Genomic DNA, 22,342 nt, shown 5'->3' on the forward strand with positions numbered 1-22,342 from the left:
CACGCCAGCCTTAAGGTTGGTCCCACCTCCACATTTCTGTGGGTGCAGTTGCGCCCACCTGGGAGACTGCTCCCTCCCTTCCACCTGGCTAACTTCCAGTCATTCTTCATGTGTCTGCCTAAAATACCACTGCCTACATGACATGTTCTCACAACTCCCAACGTTTTCCCTTCCGTGAATGCAGCTCGATAGAAATTACATAAGCATGCGTGTGATCTTCTTTTTCCAGACCTCTCTCCCATTAGCTTGTAAGTCATTTACAGGCAGAATCCACATCTGTCGTGTTCCCTGCTAGAGACTCAGTGCCTACCTAACACATGGTAGGTGTTTAAAAAATAATTTCTGGATGAATTTGGTGGCAATGGGATAGAAGAAAAAGGCATAGGGAGAAAGGCGTGGAAGAAAAGGCATTTTAGTACACATATGTAATATATATAATGAGAGGGGTTTCAAACCAAACATTCGATGTTGTCATTAAAATAATAAATTTATTATAGATTCCCCATCTTTATTCCCTCCCACAGATACTATAAATATTAGAACTTTCTTGTATGTCATCTTCTTGGCTTCCTACAAGCCATCAGAATGGATGATCGAGCATTGTTCTGCCACCCCCCACCCCCCCTCACACACACATCTGTCATAAGGTGACAGATTCAGCAAGTTGCTATGACCTGTTCAAGGTCATTCAGCTAATTAAAGGCAACACCCACACTTGAACCCAGACTGCATGGGGCATCTATGGCCACAGCATAAACTGACTTCGCTCTCCATCCTGTCCCCAGAGGAAGATGTTCTCTAACCCTTCTTTATCACTTCTCTACTTGCTCCTTTGGAAAACAGATTGTTGCCACTGAAGGAGCCGTTAAAATTAGGAGGAGCTGCTTGATTTGCAGGTGCTGTAAATAAAGATGAGACTGCTGTGGTCCCAAAGGCCATTTAACTTTAATTGTAGCCAGAACAGATCAGCAAGTGAGAGGTGACTCAGACTGATGCTTCGGGAAGGGGAGATGACAAAGTATAATAAAGTTTATTTTTTTCATTCTTCTCTGCAAATAATGCCATTAAACGCTGGTTTGCACCTGATGGCATAAAATGATAGTGTTTGGAAATGCAAAGGGACTTGCACGCCAAAGTGGCTGTCAAAGAAAAATGGAGATGTTTTACAAGATCTGCCCGAATAGAGTCCAGCCTACAGTGATTCACCCACGGTCACCATGTGTCCGAGACTTCAGGAGATGGAAGCAGGCATATTACTCATGCAACATTTTTGGTGAGCACCTACTGTGTGCCAGTCACTGTCTGAGCACGAGGGACACACCTGGAGCAAAGTAGGATCTCTGCCTTCGTGGAATCTACAGACATGATGCAGGACTACTGCAGACGGCTGCGCACTGCAAAACTCTAGGGCTGCTGTTCCCATCATGGCCATGTCGATGGGTCGACTGTACACAGCAACTCCGATTTCCACTCTTCCTATCCTGGGCCGAGCCACTATCATTTCCCAGTGAAAATGGTCATATCTTCCTAACTGCTCTGTCTCTCTGATTCTACTGTGTACCCAGACAGTCTCAAATATAACATGCGCACAGATCCATCTTTTTAAAAACCTAAGTCAGATTCTGTCACACCTCTGTCATACTTTCCAGTTGTTCCCCAACTCTGATCACGTCTCTGACTTTGTCTTCTGCTCCCCTCCCCCTTCACTCTCTCTCCAGAGCCAGCTGGCCTCCTTGCTATTCCGTGACTACGCCAAGCATTCTTCTACCTCGGGGGCCTTTTCCTGGTTTCCCTCTCTCTGCCTGACACTCTGCTTCATCCTCTTGATCCTCACAGCCACCCCAGAAGGTGGGGATTACTATCATCCCCATTTTAATAGATGAGTAGACCGAGGCCCACCACAGTTCAGTCCTGGCACCGCGCCCACAGCAATTTAGTGTCAGGGTGTCCAGGTGTGGTCTGCACGACGGCAGCATCATATCACCTGCGAGACCCTGAAAAATGCACTCTCAGGCCCAACCCAGACCCACAGAATCACAATCTGCATTTTGGCAGGACCCGTGGGTAACCTGAATGCATTATAGTTTAGGAAGCACTAATCTCAACTGGGCTGACCCTTCGAATCACTTAGAAGGTTTAAAAAAAAATCTGGATGCCCAGGCTGCATCCCAGACCAATTAAATCAGGTGCTCTGGGGTAGAATCTAGATATTAATCATTTTTTTAAGCACCCGAGTGATTTGGTAAAAAAAAAAAAAAAAAAAAATTGCTCTTAACCGATTTTTCAAAAATTCCTTTATCGAAACAATCACATCAGGCCTACACCTACAATATCAGAGTTGTCAGGGACCTAAGAACCTGCACATTTAAACAAAAGCCCTTGGTCATTTTTAAGATTTTGCAAGTTTGAGAAGCACTGGCCTGAACGCTAGGAAACATTACAGCTCCATATCTACGGTTCGTCTTTAGAAAGCTCAATTTTTTAAAATGTGATTTATATCAAATATAACATGCATACAAAAAAAAAATTGCTCAAAGGCACAACTAGCAAACTCTTATAAAGTGAATACCATTGGAATAACCATGCAGGTAAGAAACAGAATACAGACAGCATTCCAAAAGCCACCACTGGCGCCCCTCCTGTCACGACCCTTCTCCCTCCCCTCCAGAAGTACCTCCTCTCTGAACTCGTATGGTGGTCATTTATTTGTTTGTCTGCACGGATTCTCTTCCTCTGTATATATACTTTGACGATATATTCACTTCTGCCTGTTTTTCATTTTATATGAATGGAATCATACTATACTTTCTCTCTCGTATACTGTTTCTTTACTCAACATGATATATGTAAGACTCGTCCATGCTGTGGTTCATTCATTTATCATTCCCGTATAATATTCTAATGTGTAAATGTACCACATTGTAAAAACATCTCATTATGTTAATGGTTACTTCATCTTGCTCATAGTTTGGTCTATTACAGACAACACTATTCTGACCTTTCCTGATGCACAAATCCATGCGTGCCTCCAGGGTAAATACTCAGGACTCCAGTTGCTGGGTTACTACGTATGGTATCAATTTTGCTGGGTTGTGCCAAATGCTCCCACCAAAAGCATTTAAAAGTTCCCATAGCTCCAAATGCCTGTTCATTTAATGGCCATTTCTATTGTCCAACAATGTACAAATGATGACAAAAAAAAAAAAGAAAAAAGAAAAGAAAAGAAAAAGCAATTAGGTGGATACTTTGTCTTCAAGTCAAAATCCTGTTCTTTCTTGGCCCCACGAGAAAAAGATTAACGCTGAGCAGTGGAAACTGTGGAAGCTGTTTAATGATGAACTTGCTCCAGGTTAAGCCTGGATAGCAACAACTTCCTGCAGGCTTCCACCGACGACTCCATGAATGGAGAACGTTTATCACAGGCAGAGGCATGTGGAATGACAAGACACTTGTGCCATAATGATTTTCCTTCCTGTTTATAACAAAGAAGATGATCAATCAAGGCAGAGACAGTCGAGTGGGACCTGTTGCAGAGTGTTTGCCAAAAAAAAAAAAAAAAACAAAAAAAAACAGAGTAGATCAGACAAGCGCCTAACAGATCTGGCCAGTGACTAGCACTTCCTTTGTGTGGTCTGGTTACCTGCTCATGTCCTTTTCTCAAACACTGAAAAAGGAAACCATTGTGTTCTCCTTGTCTCATTCATTCATTCATTCATTCATTCATTCATTCAATCTGTAGAGATAGAGAGCTTACCAAGCACTAGAGAGATACAACACTGAACAAGAAGACATGCTCTTGCCTTCATTGACCTTACATTCTACTAAGAAAATAAATGAAGCCACAGGGAGAACCGATATTGTTCTGGGTACTCCAGATTCAGAGAGCAGCAAGACATGGTCCCTATATCTGCTCACCGTCTGGTTCAACAGACATCTATGCACAATGCAGTAGGAGCTGTGATGGACATAAGTATCAGAGCTCAAACAGAAACCATTAAGTCTATCTATAAATAATAAAAATCCAAGAGGAAAATCATTACCGGCATCACCATCATAGTCAATATTATCAAATAATTCCTATTCTGTGCTTAACGTATTCTTCTCAATAGACCAAGCTGCCTGCTCACCACAGAAACCCCCTGAGACAGATTATTTTATCAGCCCCATTTAACAGATGAGGACACAAAGGCTCAAAGTGGTTAAAATAGCCTGACCAGACCATACACACTGTCAGTGGTGGAACAGGAATTGGGCATAGGGACATGAGAGAGACAGGGGTAAAGCTCTGCATATGACAGGGTCCGTCATCACATCGGGAAGGGCAGAAATCACCTAACATCCAACAATGGACAACTGGTAAACAATCCTACTTCTCTCCCACTGTACTTGGCCCAGGTAAAATGGGTGGTACAGATCTACATATTGACCCAGAAAGGTATATACGATATGTTAATCTTAAAAGTAGGCAGCACAGTGATATCGTGATATAGCAATATTATTTTTAAAAAATTGTTTCATGCATATACGCATAAAGAAGATGGAAAGCATTTTGAGGGCGAGGAAGCTTTTTCTGATTTGCACACCTCTATGTCCCCATCACCTACAAGAGCACCTGGCACATACTAGATGGCTAGTCAGTATTTGTCAAAGAAATGAATAAGTTCTTAGTGAGTTAATTCGTGATAGGAAGGATGGATGGATGGACAGACGAACGGATGAATAAACATGCAATCTCAGTGGTGGGATTCAGGGTGCACTCTTTTCTCTGAGTTTATCTGCATGAGGTATATATATATATATATATATATATATATATAATTTAATAATATATTAATAATATTTTAATAATGAACTTAGTTTATCTGTGTAATTAGGAGGAGAAGGGCATCTAGTCATCTTTAGAATTACACCTTGAAAAGAATAGGAGTCAGGAGGCTGAGGTCTCGTGTACCGATTCTGTAACTCGATTAAGCTTATGACTTGCTTCATTAACTTGGAGAGATGCCAGTATCCGATCTTACTATGTAAGTTTCCAATATTCGTAGGTACAGAGAACCAACTGATGGTCGCCAAATGGGAAGGGTGGAGGGTTGGATGGAAAATGGTAAGGGATTAAGATGTTCAAATTGCCAGTTTTAACAGCTGTCGTGGAGATGTAGAGTACAACATAGGGAATATTGTCAAAAATATTGTAATAAGTATGTATGGTGTCAGAGCAGTACTAGACTTATTGGGGTGAGCACTTTATAAGTTATATAAAAGTATAATCACTATGCTGTACACCTGAAATTAATATAGTATTGTATGTCAACTTTAATTGAAAAAATTTTTAATATGAAAGTGTTTAATATGCACTCTACAAATGCCTTAGTTCTATCATTTGTAAAGCAGGGTTTAAAACATCTCCTATGAAGCTCTTTTCCGAACTTCAGTCATATAAAAACTATCTTCATAAAAAAAAAAATAATGTATCTTTATTATGTTTGCCACATCTGGTTTCTCCTATGAAATTATTTTCTTAACATGTTTTTCTTTCAGACAACTCACTTTGTAGATTTAAATAATTTATTAAAAATATTAAATCACTGCCATAAACACTACTAGTATCACTCGCCATCAATCCTACTAATGGTAAAAATGAAAAAGTAATGAAGACAAAATGACATTGAATTCTTTCTAGATACTGCTGCCTGCTAAAGACTAAGAGCCTGAGCCCTGTTTTCTTTTCTAAAAAGGAAGATTGGGAATTACTGGAGAGGTCTTAAATCAGGCTAACATCACACTGTGACTCTTTATTCGATATAATTGAGATTTAAGAAAATTGGAATAGAAATGAACTTTCAGTATGTGATTCAGTACTTCATAATGTTGTATCTGTATAATACTTAAAATAAATGTCGAGCACTACATAATACACATCCTGGGAAACACTGTCTTCAAGAAACTGGATGAGATGAGATGATGTAGATGATAATAACAACAGTAGCTACCATACACTGGAGCATTCGCTTTAGCAGTTTAATACACATAATCTCCGATCTTCACGAACACTGCGAAAAAGGTGGTCATTATCCCCATTTTATAGATGAGAACACTGAGGTCAAAATTACATCATTGCCTCAAGATGACAAAGCTACTAAGCGGCAGAGCTTGAATCTCAAGCAGGGTCTGTCTGGCGTCAGAAGACATTAGAAAGTCTGAGAAGAGTCTCACCTACTGTTGATGGTGACATAAAACAGGACAGCTGCCCTGGAAAGCAGCTGGACTATTTGCTAAAGCTACACTTATGCATACTCTATGACCCTACTCACAAGGAGTGAGTAGATATGTCTGCACAAAGGCTTGTACAAGAACGTTCATAGTACAGAAATTCATAATAGACAAAAATCACAAACAATGTAAACATCTGTCAAAAGGTACATGGTTAAACAAACAGAATACTCTTCAGTATCAAAAACGGAACCAGCTACTGACATAGGCAACAAACTGAATTTCAAAAGCAATATGCTAAGTATGTACTGTAGCATTCTGTTTATACAAAATTCAAGTATAGTCTCAACTGAACTGTGGTGTCTTAAGTCAGAACAGGGGTTACTTTGGGCAGGGGAATTTACAGAAACGGCACACAAAGGAGGTTTCTAGAGTGAGGGAAACATACTACATCTGCATCTGAAGATATAGATTATATCTATATGATGCTCGTCTAGGTATGTAACCATGTAAAAACTAACCGAATTATACATTTAAGATTTGAGCACTTTATTCTGCGTAAAGTATACCTCAGTTAAGTAGTGGGCGGAAGGTCCTTAGCTCTATACAAAAGCAGGGATGCCTCCTGTTAGAACTGGAAGCATGTTGACAAGCTTTCTTGAAATTCCAGTGCATCCGAGAGTCAAAGGGAGCCCACTGCACTGGGGTTTCATTTTGTAAGCCTAGTCTTAGGCCTCTTTCTTAATTACACCTCCCCAGCCAATGCATTTCAATATACTCAAGCTCACAGGCTCTGTCTCACTTACCTTTCTGTCCTCAACGGCGTCTTCCACTGGCCCTTATATGTAGTAGTTCCCAATTATTATTTGCTGGATCGAATTTTCATACAAATGCCATTTAAATAGTTATGGCAGATAGTTTAATAGTTAAAATCAAAATTTAAATGAATGAATGCAGCTTAATTTTTATTCATTTCCAAGTGCAACTCCTCCACCCCTCCCCTTACATCCCCCAATTCAGCCGTTATGGATTACACTTGTAGGGATAGGGGAGGAGTCTTTAAAAGGTCAAGTCAAGGGTCAAACAGCTCCTAAAAAAGGAATTTCTTAAAGTTCCATCTGTACTTGCTGTGCCACGGAAGATGAGGTAGAAGCGTAAGTCAAGTTTTATTATTAATTACAAGGCCCGCAGCAATAAAAGGAAGGGGAAAATAACAATGCTCTATTAGCCACTGTCGGCATACCTTTAGCTCCAGATGCTAATACAATTTGTCCCTAAACAAGAAAAAAATTGAGCCAATAAAAAATTGGACATTGAGTTTCTAGTGAATGGTCTGAGGAGTGATGAAGTTTGCCACAAAATAACCCCAAGTTCTTCAGTATTGACCTTGGCGGTCATGGGAAAGTGGGAGGAACAGATTCTGATGAGAAGAGCCAGGGAGGGATGCTCTGGACTGAGCCCTAGTCTCAGATCATCCTACTTGTTCAGATAACCCACTGAGATCCAATTTGGTCCTTGGTGCCTTGGTTCTCCCTTTTTGAGAAGACACCTGAAGATGGGATACTGGTAGAAGTCAAAGCCATTGTCCTCATAGTCCTCGTCCATCTCAAGGAAGAATCCTTAGACCATTCCAGTACCCTGACCTGGGGCAACAGATGAGAACTGAAGTGGGAATGGAAAGTAGGTGCCACAGCATCCTTCTCTGCCTGTATCTTATTTAATCCCTCCATCCAACATATATGCCTATTTTCCTTTTTCAAGAGCCTGGTGTTGAAGTCAAATTAATAATGGCTACCACTTATTGAGTATGTACAATGTGACAAGTACTGTATCCTCAATTTACATTGTCCTGTGTAATCTTCATGAGATAGATATTATCCTCCTTTTATAGGTAGGGTAACTGGGGCTCAGATAAGGTTGGTAACAAAGGTTGTGTGGCAAATAAGTCATAAGGCTAAGATATGAACCCAGTTGGCCTGACTCCAAAGCCCAAGTAAGTTAGAAAAGATTGAAATGAATGGTTTCTCCCCATTCTATATGCCTTGGGTTACAACAGGAGCTAACGGCGATTTCTATTATACAAAAATGGATGGAAAGCGTCCTAGAGAATGAATCACGATCATCCTCTCACCACTAAAAATAAAAGATAACCTCAGTTCCTGGAGAGAGTTAGTGTTATAAGTGTTATGGTCAAGAATAAAACTGAAGGGAGCCATCTCATGGATTTATCATGCCAGTTTCAAAAGTTTAAGCTTCTCAGAACCCACTGGACATCCAAAGGAAGACAACGCTCACGACATCTTAGCAGTCCATCATTCCGTGTTCAGTGCATTGGTGGCAGTTCACGGTAACATCTTCCCCCGGAATTACATAAAGAATAGGAATTGTTCAGATTTCATGATTTGTATTCTGAGCACTGCCCTATATGAGGTCAGGGGGAAAAAAAAAATCACAAAGCGAACCTCTATCATTTCCCCTTACGTTGAAATAAATGAAAATCCCCGTGCTAGAGTAATTTTCGCTCTCCTTTTCCTGGGAGATCTGACAGTATCCACAACACTCATTTCATTATATATCTCTCGAGTGCTTCATAAGGATAATCACTCAGCACCTCAGGTTAACACGATGCTGTTTTTCTCGTTTGCAAGGACCCAGGGTGATTCTGCTCTTGTCATGGCCCCTTTGCCAGCAATCTCATTTCTCCATTTTGCAGTGGACTAAAAACAATCCTGTGTGAAAGCTCCTGCCTAAAAGGTGACGTGAAAATGTGTGTCAAATGTGTTCATTGCATACAAGATCAGAATTTGTACTTGTTCTTGGTAGACGTTTCGGCGAAGGAGAAGGAAAACACAGGGCAAAGACACCATCTGCTCTGGACTGAATATCTGTGTGTCCCCCGCGGATTCATGCGTTGAAGCCTAATCCCCAGTGTGAGGCCACTGGGAAGGGACTGGGTTCAGATGAGGTCATGGGGGTGGAGTCCCCGTGATGGGATCTGTGGCCTTACAAGGGGATGAGAGCCCAGAGCTTTCTCCGCCTTGTGAGGACACAGTGAGAACACCGTCTGTGGATCAGGGGGGCAGGCTGTCCCCAGACACGGGATCTGCCAGCACCTTGAGCTTGGACTTCCAGCTCTAAATGGTCACGTCTACTTACCTCAAACCCTCGTCAACTCCTGTCTGGCTCTCATCTCATTATCTCCTTTCTTCCGCACCATCTTCTTTCCTTCTCACCTCATACACATCCTGGGGCATGCCTATCACTCCCCCTGCTTGCCATAGTAAGAGTTTTGGCATTTAGAAGTTAACAGAGGTCCCAAGAGATTCTTAGAAAGGCCACAGATTTCAGTCCATTTTACCAGCATATCTTAAAATAATGTCTCTCGACAAGCTCTTAGCCAAACAATGAAATGGCGCCTTGTTTCCTCGTTGCTATAACTTTCCGTATTTCACTCCAGCAAGCCTGTCTGTTCCTGGTGTGAGGAAACGTTTCTCAGAATGCCTAACTGGAACGCCTTTTATTTTATGTGTTCCAACAGCACAGTGGTCCCATCATTAGTTCTAGGACTAGATACCCAATGAATGCCTATTAATTTGCATTTGCTGGGAAGCAGAACTTGAGTGGGCCCCGGACAGTGGTAAAACACTCCCAAGGGGACAGCACATTTTGAAGGCTCTTCCTGTGTACCTTCAACACAGTGAGAGAAGGCACATTCGGTTTCTGCCCAGACAAGCTTTACTGCCTGGCTCTGAAGCGTTCCACGTATATCCCAAGCAGACTCCCGAGGTTTAATTCTTAAGAAAGATTAATAATACATCGGGAACATAAAGGCAACGGGAGCATAAACTTAATGGCAAACATATAATCAATGTTTCATAATGTTTTCAGAATAGGAGGCTATGTAAGGTCTGCTCTCTATAATTTCTTTCCCAGACCTCATAAATAAACAATGACTCTTTTTCCCCATGTTCAACTGATTTATAGGCAGATCTTTAAGCAAAGTGCTTCCATTCATTACTAATGCATTGCATAATGCGCTGTAATAACTGAATATAGCTTGAATATGATCGTTTAACATATTAATAAAGCATCAATGTAATTTAAAGCAGCAACCCTTTCATTTTACACAAACAATCTCTGGGCGAGAAACAGGAAGAAGTAAGCATGACAGAGCAATGTCCAAAGAATGGAGACCCCTGGAATCCCCATCAGTCCACGAGGGAGCCCGCAGAAACGAGGACGCGCCAGTTACTCAGAGGCAAAATCTCAGTGCCTTGCTGCACAGCGCGGGAACGACCATGCCCCCATTCCTCCCGGCGGCCGCAGGAATCATCTTTGTTTTCACAACGCAGCATCTAGAATCGTCGACACAGCCGTGGTACAAAACCTTCCTGGGAAAGGCCAGCAGAGGCCATTATTTCAAGCCTGACACACTGACCTGTTGTGCCATCTTAAGGGAAATTAGCGGCTCTTCTCTGAGAACAGAATTAACCCTTGGCATTTAATATTTCATGCCATCCGAGCGGCTCCCTAACAAGAACAAATGGCTACCGCTGAAATGAGGCTTATTTATCCTGAGTAGATTTTAACGATAAGGAGGACAGAGCAGAGTGTATCATGAAATGTATCACACCTGCGGTTGCTAGCGTGGTGTCACTGAATTTGTCATGCACCGGGAATAATTAATGCCCATGCTGTCTGGGTTTGGAAACACAGGAAAAACAGCTATCATCCCAGCTTACAATGGAACATAATCAAACAGAAAAAAAAATGACTTTTTTGCCTTTTCTTTTTTTTACTAAAGGGCAGGGTCTAGTAAGAGGGAGAATGTGAACTACTTTAGAGATGATGTGCTTTTTCTATTTAAGAGGGGATGACTCGTTTCCTAGGTTTTCATTTCTATAGTCTTGTTCCCTTTGCTCTTCTCCACCAAAAGAGCATCTGTTTTATGAGTGAGGCTCTGGCAGCCCTCCCTCCTCATTCTTCAGATGATGAACTCACTCTGCATTGTGGTTTTTGTATCTCGGAGTTCCCATGGCGAGCCTGTCTGGCTGCAGAACTCTGTACTTGTTTCAGTTGGCAAAACTTCTTCAAGGCGCAGAGCCTCTGGATAAAGCACACTGGTGTGAGCTCCAGTCGGATGGAAAACGGGGCAGAGAGGGCAATGCTCCCTGAAAGATGTGAACTGTGACGTAAGTGGCTAGCTGACCACCAAAGCTGGGTTCTGCCCTTGCAGGGTGCAGAATTATTGCTGGGAAGTACGTGCCTATCCAAAGATTGCATATTTCAGCATCCCATGCAAATAGCTGGGGTCATGCGATTTGTTTTTGCCAACTGAATGTGAGTGGAAGTGATGTGCATTTCCTCCAATACAAAGTGGGCAAGAAGCAAATGTGCCTTTTTCACCCTCTTTTTTACCATTAGCCAATAATAGAACAGAGAGGACTCTGAGATCTAAGAAGAGAGCAGAGCTACAAGACGGAAGGAGCCTGGGTTGCTGAGTGATTTCGTGGAATGCTGTCCATTTACAAAGGTTTTTGCATTAGCAAGAAATAAGTTTCTAGGAGGTGAAGCTACTGAGATTTCAGGGAATTTTGGTCACAGCCACTGATATATTATCTTGATCTGTACACAAATCAAAGCACTTCAGTAGAAAGGAGGTGAAAACTACAAAGCACGATAAAGATCCTGCTTAGGCTATGAGAATTCAGAACAAATATTCACCCTTTTCTCACTTTTCAAGAAACCATCTTCTTTATCATTCTGTTCTCAGGATGCTCGTTCATCATTTCTAACATACTCCCTTTTTTGACATTCGATATTATTTTATATTAGTTTCAGGTGTAAAGTGTAGTGGTTAGACATTTATATAATTTATGAAGTGATCCCCTCAATTAGTATAGTACCCACCTGGCACTATATATAGCTATCACAAAATTTTCGACCACATTCCCTATGTTGTACCTTTTATCTCTGTTTATCCAAAGAAATCCAAAACAGTAATTTGAAAAGCTATATGCACCCCTATGTTCACTGCAGTGCTATTTACAATAGCCAAGATGTGGAAGCAACCTAAGTGCCCATCAATAGACAACAGGATAAAGAAGATGTGGTACATGTATAAAAAAAAATATTACCCATGAAAAAATGAAATCTTACCATTTCTGACAACATGGATATACCTAGAAGGGATTATGCTAAGTGGAATGAGTCAGAAAGAGAAAGACAAATACCATATGATTTCACCTACGTGTGAAATTTAAAGAACAAAATAACCTATTCTTTACATAGTTAACCACGTCCCCGCCACCTCATCTGCCATCTTTATACGTGCCTTCAAAATCCCAGCTGAACAGCATGACCCTTCACCCATATTATTACCCTAATTATCCTCTAGAGCTCAGTTCAACATCACTTCTGCAGGGAACCCTTTCTGGACCACCCAGATAAAGTCCGATCCTATCATGATAAGCTTTCATAGCACTGGATCTTCCTAGTTAGACTTACTACACAAATAATTTTATTTTTCCTTGTGTGATTATTTGATGAGCACCATCTCCCCCACTGGACTCTAAATGAAGGCAGAACTATGTCTAGGTTTTGCTCGCCATTTTATCTCCAGCACCTGACATTACATTAACACTCGATAAATACTAATAAATGGATAAATCATACTAAAAATGATGGAATGCTTACTATATTTCAAGCATTTTACAGTTTCTCATTTAATCCCTCCCTCAAACCCCATAAGATAGATAGTACTACCCTCATTTTAGATACAAAGAAACTGAGATTCTGACAACTTAAATGCGATACCTAAGGACACACAGCTCACAAGGAGTGGAACTGAAATGTGAACTCAAATCTGTCTAGTCAAGTGCTTTCCTTGGCATAAGTGCATGTAGAAATTTTTTAAAATCTCATCTCTCCACAGCGTTTGATTTTTATAGGCTCGATAGAAATCCTTACGGTATTTGTTTTTATTGGAGTATGATCTGCACCCATGAAATGCAGAGGTCTTAACATTTTGATCGGTTTTAGCTAATGCATGTGCCCATGTAATTCACACACCCTGCCAGACAGAGACTATTTGCTATCACTCCGTAAAGCTCCCTCGCCCCTCGCTTTCAACCCCATCCTCTCCGCTAGCGGCAACTACTGTTCTGAGTTGTCAGTGTCTTTGTGTTGTTGTATGGATCAGCCATTCATTGCTTTTTGCTGTTGAGTAGTAAGTAGTCCATTGGCTGGATATACCTTATTTTGTTTATTCGCCTTTCGGTGGACATTGGGGTACTCCCAGTTTGAGTCTATTGTTAATAAAGCTTCTATGAACATCCTTGTACATACCTTTTTGTTGACATATGTGTTTATTTCTCTCAGAGAAAACCTAGAAATGGAATTGCCAAATCATAGGCTAGGTGTATGTTTAACTTTTTAAGGAACATCCATTTATTATACTCATGCTAGCAATGTAAGAATTCTAGTTGCCTCGCATTCTCACCAACACCTGGGGTTGTTGATAATTCTAGAGGGCACAGTGGTATCTCTCTGTAGTTTTGATTTGCATTTACCTGATAATTAATCATGCTCAGATTTTTTCTTCTGTTTGTTGGTCATTTATGTATCTTCTTTTGCGTAGTATCTGTTTAATCTTGTGCTCGATTTTATTGGGTTTCTTTTATTAAACAGGAAGAGAGGGAAGAAGGGAGGGAGGGAGGGAGGGAGGGAGGAAGGAAAGAAGTTTGGTTCTTTCGTCAAGCAACTGCACAGGAATCTCCAGGGGCTTCCCACCAAACCGAAATCTGGGCCAGATTCAAACTTCCAAGTTCAGTACTACAACCTGGTCCCATCAAGGAGCTCGTTTTATGCTGGACAGAAATAGAAACTTCCCTAGGTCTGTCTATCTGAATGCCAGAAACAGTGGAGTGATACACAACAGCATGCCAGATGGATAGAGAAAAAAAAACACCCTTGCGTTTGAGGCAGGAGCATCCCACTTAATGGAGAAGCACGAGCCAGAGGGAAATGTTATTATCCCACCAAGGCCCGGTGATTCCAAAGGAGGCAGAGACATCATCATCTACAGAGAAAATTATTTGATGGCCCAGGGGGTGCATTCCAGAACAAGGAATGCCAACATGATGTCCAGTAAAAGAACCATCTCCATGTGGAAACTCTAGATCTAATAGCTCCTTAAGTTTCTTAACTACCATGCTTAACCTCTCCTGAAATGACACCATCATCCAGTTCGGAGAGGAATACTTAGCTGTCAGATGTTTTTAATTCTACCAATAAACTCAAAAGTGCCACCCTTTTTTAAAAGGAAGCAAATTATAGGTGCTTAGCCATTTGAGGGCTCAATTATCGCATCTGCCCCCGCAATTAGGAAACGACACCCGTTAATTGGGTAATTGTGTACCTAAGTGTCCAATCTGCGTGGGCAAATTGAAGGCGTGATATATGCGAATCAATCTGCATGTCCCATTAAGCCTAATTGTCCCTGCCTGTCAATCACAGGGACAGCCAATCATGTCTACCCCTTTCTGAGTGAATCTTTTTAACCAAAGTGATTCTTGGTATTTGAGCCTCATTCATGATATAAAATAATAATGTGTAGCTTATATGACATCAAGTATAATATAAGAATCGTGTCATCTTCCTGGCAAAAACGCAAGAATCCCAAGCCGTGGATTCTTACAAATGGCTAATGCTGCCTTCCTTAGAGAGGCTAGGTCAGCTGTTATGGCTGAGGAAGGAGGTGTCAGCACCCAAGAAGAGGATGCTGAGCAAGGGGTTGCACATAGTCTAAAATGTTGGAAGTTTCTGTTTATGGTTCTCAATAGCACTGTACTAAGCATTTGACATGCAGTATCTCATCTAATCCTAGAAGAGCCTTATGAAGTAGATACTGTTACCAGCCTCATTTTACAGAGAAAAAGACTGGGGCACAGAGACATTAAGAGACGTGCTCAAGGTCACAGAGCGACCGAGTGGCAGAGCCAGGATCTGAACCACCTCCCTTTCTCTTACCTCCAATCCATCCTCAAGTTCTGTGGCTTCCATCTCCTTAATCTATTTCGAATGCGAGCTGTTCTCTCCGTCTGCACTCTCACCAGCCTGGCTCTGGCCGCTGTCATCCGACTCCAGTTTTCAAGGTGACCTCCCCTCCACCACACTACAGCCCAGGTTGTCTTCCTATAACGCAAATCCGACCATGTCGCTCCTCTTGCTAAAATGCCTTTGCCTTCATGATGAGGTTCAGAGTCCCTTATGCAGCAAGCGAACCTTGTCACGGACCTTCCCAGAGAACCTAGGAAAAGTCACCGGAACTCTCGTCTTCCATCGGGCTGGCATCCCCGGCACACCAGCAGAACTGCTCTTGTTAACATCCCCAGCGACTCCGCATCACCGAAGTCAGACCTACTCTCAGTTCTCACGTCAATCAAACTTTCGGGATCCTTCCACACAGTTGGTCATCCTCTCCTTGTTGGTGTCTCCTTCACTTTGATGCCTAGGTGACCTCACTCAGTTTCCCCCCTCCTCACCAGCTGCTCCTTCTCACTATCCCAGGATCCAGTCCTTGAATCTCTTCTTTTCTCCGTTTACACTTATTCCCTCAATGAGCGCATCCCGTATCATGGCTTTAAATCTCATCTGTACAGTAAAATGTTATTCTCCAGCCCTAACTTCAATCCTGTCTGTCCGGTTCAAAGTTCCATTTACCTAGTTACATCTCTACTTGGGTGTCTAATAGGCATCTCGAGCTTAACAGAGCTAAAAACTACCGATCCCACCACTTACCCCCAAACCTGGTCCCCTACCGTTGTACCTCGCTCAGGGACGGCACCTCCATCATCCCAACTGTTCAAGAGTCATCTTTGCCTCCTCTCTCCCAAGTCCCACACAAAATACATCAGCTATTCCTGTCTGTTCTACCTTCAAAATCTATTTCCTAAATCGGAACACTCTCCACTACTTCCACTGCAAGCACTGCCACCATCCAAGCCACCATCACTTCTCGCTTCCACTGACATAATTTCCATCTCCCTGCTGTCACCCTTACTCCCGAGTGCCTCTTTTCAACACCACGGAGCGATCTTTTCAAAACAGAAACCTGATCACGTCGCTCCCTTGCTCGACACCTTCCTCCCCTCGCCCCGAGGGTTTTCCTGCACCCTCGGAACCCGAAAGCCTCTCCACCTTCGGGTCTTCCCTTCCACTCTCTCCACATGCAGCCAAAATTGTGATTACAATTTAGCCAATCTCCTGACCACGCATACTTGACATCCTTCTTAGTTACCCTAATGTAATTCTAGCCTACAATGCATCGGATTGCCCCCTTGCTCAATATTACTCATTAAATAATGATAAGCCCCGTTACCGTTTACGGAGTGCCCGCTATGTGTAAACCATTTCCCTCGCTTGGCTGGCTGCATTCTAGAACTTAGGAAAACTCAGTCATGTCCGAAATGGCTCCACTGGCCTCAGCATGATGCTCAGGTTTTATTTTCTTTTAGCCAAATGGGATGTCTGCAGTCAGCACTGGGCTCATAGTGACAAAACGCAGCCACAGCCACAGCTGTATTGATTTCGTCTCACTTGACACTAATATCCTCCAGACTCCTGAGAGCTTACGGGTCCTCACCATGTGACCGTTAGCAGAGACCAAAGCCCAGTGCCCAGGTGGTGATAAACAGACACTGTTTTACAGAAGCTCCACACCCCTCTGCATCCCAATGGCGAGCTAAGTCCTACAGACTGGAGTGAAGTTTCCACTTTGACTTGAATTCACTAGGAAGAACCAGGCAAGTCAGTTCCTCAGCGAGGTCCTTGCGCCCTTTAGCTATGGAATGAGGGATGTGTGCTATGCTCCTCTACATGAACAAAGCCTCTTTTTTTACTAACAGAATCCATATTTTGTCTGGGGCGGCTGACAAACATCCTTCCCAGACTCCCTTTCAGTTATAAATGAGCAGGTGACCCAATTTTGGCCAATGACGTATAAGTAGAAGTCTACTGGGTGGAGCTGAAATGAAAAGGAAAAGCTATTCTTTTCCTGATAAAAATAAAATAGACTCAACGACTCTTGCTTGCCCTTCCTTTTCCTCCTGGTGGAAGGAGAGCGCAGTGCCTGGATGTAGCAGAGCCATCCTGTGTCCATTGGGACAGAGATGTACGCAAAGAAGGCCTGGTGAAGAACAGACACAGGGACCCCAAGTCCTACGTTGCATTTCTGGGGCCCAACACCAGGGCTGGATTAGCTAAAGGTCTCCAAACTTTTCATTCCATGAAGGAGATATATGTTTTCCTTATTTAAACTGCTGTTTCATGAAGCCGGAACAAATCGTCTGATGTTTTCTGTTACTCTCCCTCTTAACTACCCATGTCTCTGAATCACCTTCTAGGGCAAAGGCTAGGAAAGGGTAATGCCGCCCTCCTCAGGGAGCCTGCTGTCTTTCCTGACCCTCACAAATCAATCAAGTGCGCCTTTGCACCAGCTTCCTCGAGTCATCCATTCAAGAGATAATTACTGGTGCCTACTGTGCACAGGTGTTACAGGATTAAGTCTGCCGTGAGGGACAGAATTTCCCGGCGTACCCTCACCTCAACTCTTACGTGACTCTAGATGCCAACATGGTCTTCAGTGATCTGAGTGCTTCTTATGTCACACACTCTTCCTCCTCCTCCTTCCTTCCCAGTAAACACCGATCAGCTGTCTCCTCCAGACCTGGAAAGCACAGGCCAGTTTTAAAACACTGGTCCAAATTTTCCATGCAATGAAAACGTTTTCCAGTCTTCCAAAGTTGGAGGAGAGTATGAGGCTAGTTGTGATTCTCCTAAAGTTTAAAGTATGTGGTGGCAAAGAGGTCAGATTAGATCGTTTCTAAAGTTCCTTAAGGAGCTAAAGTTCCGAGTTCTACCAAATTCTCTCTCTTCTCTAATGGCCCTTCACCTTCTGCCCCCAGACATACTTCTGATTAGGGAGAACTCGTGGGCAACATAGATATGTCACATTGCTCCTAAATCCATATATGAGACCAAGATTAGCTTGGAGGCTTTATTTTCCTTTAGGCACCAAGCCCTTGTTTACATAAGTAAAGAGAAAATTTAATCATTTCACAAGAGAATAGAAGATAACCCCATTTTTGAGAGTGAGAGAGGATAACAGTTTTAACACTCCTGAATAATTAAAATAATATGCAAATAATTAAAATGAAATGGCACTTTTGTCTTCAGAATTCTCTTCCAAAAGAAAGATTCCATCTCTAACCCTCTCCAGGAAAACAAAACAAAACAAAACAAAAAAACAAAAAACAAACAAAGAAAACCCTTCACATATCCACATATTTGTAGTTATTCTACGAATTACGTCTGATAGCCTGGAGACGCCTATATGTAAAACATGACACACATTAATCACTTCAATTAATTCCCTGTGTCTGGGCAGAGGTGCTCCTAGAAAGTGGGGACGATGAAAGCTTTGATTTGCCCCCAAGGAGGTCTTTCAGAAAGGAACAGTGACATAGCAAGTAACGTAACCCTCACTACAACACTCATCGCAACAGGATGGCTCAGCCTCAGCGTTATGGACACCGCGGGCTGGACGACTCTTTGCTGAGGGGCCGTCGTCTGCACTGTGGGGTGTGAGCAGCACCCCTGGCCTCCACCCACTAGATGCCAGCAGCACCCACCAGCACCTCCACCACCACATTCCAGTTGTAACAAATGAAAATATCTCCGGACATTACCAAACACTCCCCGTACGAGACCACTGCCCTACGGCAGGCGGCCTTCATCTGTACTGATTTTGCCTGAGCGTTAACTTAGAGTGTTGGGCCCCGTGCACCCCTGAATCACATCCCACTCACACCCACCACCGTTCGCCCGGGCGACTGGTCACCCTGTGGAGTGACATCAGCTCAACCCTCATCACCAGAGACAAAATTGCATGTGTTTGTGTTTATCATTTTAATTAAAAACAACTCCTCAGCACAAAGGTCACCCAGGGTCCTTCTCCAATGCTGCATGCTTTTGACTTCCTCCTAGCTCACCGCAGCTCCCCCTCCACCCTCTCAGCCAACTCTTCCCCTCCTGCTTACCCCTCCCTCCACTGAGTTCCTCGGGTCACAGATGCAGGACATCATTTTCTTCTCTCTTCATCCATGGCTTTAAATAGCCCCGATGACCCCAAAGTTTTGCATCTGGTCTTGACTTCCACTCTGCATTCCAGACTTATACATCCAACTATCTACTTGGCCCCTTCCTCGGATGTCTTCCAACATCTTAAGCTTAACAAATTTAAGAACTGTCTCTTGCTTTTTCTCCCCCAAATTGCTTTAAATCACTCTTTCCCTATTTAAGAAAATGGCACCTGTATCACTGGAGTCAATCAGACTCGGAAAACTAGGAAGAGTCGTCCTTCAGCTCCCTTTGCTCCTTTGCCTCCCCCTAATCTTATCTATTAGCACATCCTGAGTCCAGCTATTCTCTCTATCGCTCTCTGCTGCTGCTGCTACTGTCCCAGACTCGGGGCCACCTGGACAAGTGTCTGCTGTGGGGACTGTCTCCAGGAAGCGTTGTTTAACTCCAGGAAACAGGTCTACGTAGTTCTACAGACACACGGGACCCCCTGGAGTTGTGCAGTGATCAATTCACAGCACCACATACATCGGTTCTGAGTCGCTAGTCCAAGTCACCAACATCTCTCATCAGAATTAAGGCAACGGCTTCCTAACAGGACTCCCTGCTTCTGCTCTGTCCCCAGCAAGCCGCTCTCCAACCAATGATCAAGAGCGATCTTTTTAAAAAGTTGTATCACTCTCCGACTTAGAACCCCTCGGTAGTCTCTCATTGCTCTACACACACACACACACACACACACACACACACTCACTCACTCACTCACTCCAAACCCTTCTCTGTGACTCCCGGACTTGCCAACTTCAAATCACCAAAATCCCTCGTTTTACCTCTTGACCCCTCAGCTTCATCCTAACAAATCCTCTTCCAGTTTCCTAACTACAACAAACCCGCTCCCGCCCCAGGGCCTTCACGCCTGGAACGCTGCCTCAGTGCCCACGACGCTCGCACGAGTGAACCCTTCTCACTTCCCAGTCTCGGTCTGAGACGACCTGGCCCATCAGGTACTTCCCTTTCCCTTCTTTACCACGGTACCTCATTTCCCTCAGGTCACTCTTTTTTTTGTTCAGGATTGCGTTCCCAGGACTCAGTACGGCACCAGGGTCATATCGGGCGCCCAATAAATGCTGCTTAAGTTAAATGAATACGCGAATCCCACCACTAAGAGACAATCATTGTTAATACTCTGGTGTGTGCCATTTCTACACCTGCAGCATATTTAACTTTAATAAGCATGTTGTTTTGTCATTAACCTTAGGACTAAGTATGTAGTAAAAAAAGAAAGTACATGGACACTTAGTATACATGATTCGGTATCAGCTCAAGTGTTATCTCCCTAGGGGACCTTCAGCCACACCAATCAGAGGAGACCTCACCCTCGGTCCTCACCACATCACCTCGTCTTAGTTTCTTTATGGCCTCGCCACCAGCCAAATCATCTTTTATTTGTGTGTCTGCTTACCTGTCTTCCCTGACTAAGACGCAAGTTCTGTGAAGGCAGGGACCAAGTTTGTCTTGTCTAACGCTGAAGGACCAGTGGCTTAGCAGGCCCTGGCTAACAGCAGGAACTTGATAAATGTTTGTCGAATGATGAATGAATGTTTGATGCTTTTCTGCCCAGGAAGCACTCTGAACCAGATGCGAACTGTCAAGTGGACTCAAGGAGGAGCCTTTTAATTGCACTTAGCATTTCAAGGCCATCACCAGCCTCACAGAGGCACTGACATGCTAAAGATGGGCTCAGTCCACAGCTGTCCCATGTACTTGGCTCCAGCCCTGGCGAAATGTAGAGTGACATTTGTACCAAGGCAGGATGAAGGTTTGGCCTTTCCGGGCTGAAAACAGGGCTCCATGTCTCATCCGTCGAGGACAGCAGCTCCTGGCTCCTCCGCTTGCTAATCAGACTGACAGCAAACTTGAGGCAGCGTGTTGATGCTGTGGTCCCAGGACCACATGACATAAAAATAAAGACGCTGTCAAGGGAAGCAGCAGAGCTAGAGAAAGAGGCCAAGCCTGTCTTGAGTCAGAGGGAGGGCAGGAAGAGCATCCAGGGAATACCAGTGCACAATATGTTCAGGGTTCTTCCTTTTTCTTCTTCTAATCCTTGGCAATATGGCTCATTTCATCAGTCTAACTAGGAATAAAAATTTAAAAATGATGCTTCATTGTCTCAGCTGATAATACAGCAACCAGAAGTCACAGACCAGTGACTCCTAGGCCAGGTCCAGTACCTAGATATTTGGCCTGCAGGGCATTTTTTTAAAAGTTCAATGATTTGCCAAAATTCCTAAATTGGAAATATATATATATATGTATGGCTTCTCTTGAAAAATTAGAAGGTCCGGCAACACCGAACCCATATTCCTATATGCCAACATCAGCGGGACCCGATGATCCCTGTGGGCTTCAGACAAGGAATGTGTCTCAAGTCCTTTATTTCCTACCTGGTCCCCTTCCAGACCCCTGAGGGCATCTGAATTCCTGATCCATGATTCTCAAAGGAGGAGAAAACATATTCCCCTGACTTCAGATTTCCAGGGAAGAAAGAGTGTCTGTCATGACATCCACGCCCTCGGGAAGGCATAGGAAGAGTTACATAGGTCCCCTATCTCTGCCCTGTCTTCCTGTCTTCGCTCCCCCAAGCAGGGCAAAGGAAGTAATCTGACTGATGAGATTCCTAAGGATTTGCCCTCCAGGGGGTGGGACTCAGTTTGCCTCAAGGATGAGAAAAAGGGCTCCGCCCACTCTCTCATTCAGTGGCCCCCACAGAGCTGTGAGGTAAGGAAGCTAGGCTTCCTCTCTGTTTCCTAGCAGTCAGCACATCCCAGAAAAAGCCCCAGGGTCCTCTCTGGCCTCCTTCAATGAAGACTTCAAGATGCTACAGCAGATGACAATCCCCCATTGAGTTTACAGGATGAGATTTTTCAGAAGCTGCTTTGCCACCCAATGCAAAGTGGGTGGTCCAAGACCTAGATACTGAAGGTCACAGGAG

Source organism: Rousettus aegyptiacus, unplaced genomic scaffold (assembly GCF_014176215.1).
Source record: "Rousettus aegyptiacus isolate mRouAeg1 unplaced genomic scaffold, mRouAeg1.p scaffold_m13_p_8, whole genome shotgun sequence".
Lineage (NCBI taxonomy): Eukaryota > Metazoa > Chordata > Mammalia > Chiroptera > Pteropodidae > Rousettus > Rousettus aegyptiacus.